The sequence below is a fragment of the Eriocheir sinensis genome, chromosome 43 (assembly GCF_024679095.1).
Source record: "Eriocheir sinensis breed Jianghai 21 chromosome 43, ASM2467909v1, whole genome shotgun sequence".
Classification (NCBI taxonomy): domain Eukaryota; kingdom Metazoa; phylum Arthropoda; class Malacostraca; order Decapoda; family Varunidae; genus Eriocheir; species Eriocheir sinensis.
This window is the reverse complement of record NC_066551.1, coordinates 10670350-10671871: the sequence shown is the minus strand read 5'-3', so window position 1 is coordinate 10671871 and position 1522 is coordinate 10670350. Positions and strand designations below refer to the sequence as shown.

The 1522-nt window shown below is 46.7% G+C and overlaps 1 long non-coding RNA gene across 1 annotated transcript in view; it reads right to left on the bottom strand.

The window, feature by feature from the left end:
- Positions 1-376, bottom strand: part of LOC127010459 (uncharacterized) — an 80798-nt gene extending 80422 nt beyond the window's left edge. The window contains exon 1 of the long non-coding RNA XR_007763194.1: positions 1-376. This exon is cut by the window's left edge and continues 76 nt beyond it. This is a non-coding gene — a long non-coding RNA (uncharacterized LOC127010459).
- Positions 377-1522: the final 1146 nt, after the last annotated feature.

The window sequence follows — 1522 nt, the reverse complement described above, 5'->3', positions numbered from 1 at the left end:
GCGGCACGCTGCTGTGCGAGCAAACCCAGTGTGGATGTCCGGGGCCGGCGGTAGAAGGAGACTATGGTACGACTAAGCTATGAAGGCAGATTGAACGGGGCCCCCTTGGAGATCCCGGTGGCCACAGCGTTACCAAATCCAGCTCGGAGCACAGTTACATACTATAGGGCCCACCTCCAACCTTCCCCCTCCCAGAGAGCTGAGAGTCGACTGTGGTGCACACGAGAGCAAGACTGAGTAACTGTCATCGCGTGCGGAGGTGAGGGAGTGACATGGTGCCCTTGATCACTGACAAAGTCGGAGAGCAACTGTGGCACGTGTTTTGAAATTTATACAATTTATTGTTATCATTCTAAAAAGCAACACATTCATAGCACTACATGGCATTATCTAACGTAAACAGAATATATGATAAACAATTTCAAATAGTACTTTACATTGCTGACATAATGGGAGTGATGCTTCACCGCTGTGGAGAGGCTCGACCCCACCCCCAACTACCTTCATATTTGTGTCTGACTATAGTGCCCTCACGGAGGTTTGTCTATCAGCTACACCAACGCCACCACAGTCGCAAACGAATGCAAATAAGGCATAAGCTGTAGTTATAATACACCACGATGATAGACCACCAGCACTTACCAGGGGTACAGGGTGGAGGATATGGGAGAACTAGGCCGAACCGGAACGTGAGAGTTGATGGAGCTGAGGCCAGTTGCTTCGAACCAACGATCCACGTTCGGTACACTTCGATCGTTTGGTGCAGTGAACAACTCTAATTACAAGTTGGAGTTGAAGCAAAAGAGGCACATTCACACATTTAAACGCATTATTGATTTGTGTTACGTTTGTCTTCAGCACAAAGGCAATCTTTAACCAATATCTACTCACTCTCAATTTCATATGAAAGCTTTGCCCACCATCCTTTAACTTTCTGATTTTGAACCTTAAAAAAAAAAAAAATTACATCACTGGTTCCCTCTCCCCTCAATGGTGGGCACCTGGACCTGCCCCGGCACACATACACACACACACACACATACACGAGGTCGTTAATATGAGTTCAAATGTCAAGGTGGGGGGAGAGAGAGAGAGAGAGAGAGAGAGAGACGCTACACCCGGGTCTGTCATCTTCCTTCGTGCAATTCTCAAACTTTTTTTTTCCGCCAAGCTTGTTCATTTTCACGCCAAGAGTCAACGCCGCCGTTCGTTTCTCTTTCGATATTTTTCCTTTTTTTTTCTTTCTCTTCCTCGCATTTCCTCTCTGTATTTTCTTACTCATTATTATCGTTTCTTCCATTCTCTCTCTCTCTCTCTCTCTCTCTCTCTCTCTCTAACTAATACTTTTATCATCCTCCGTTCCTTCTTGCCATGTCGAACCCTTTCCTCCTCCTCCTCCTCCTCCTCCTCCTCCTCCTCCTCCTCCTCCTTCTTCTCCTCCTCCTCCATTTCCATCATCCGTCAGAGCAAAACATCGATGAGCTGGACTTCATCGAAAGAGAGAGAGAGAGACTGCATTTCA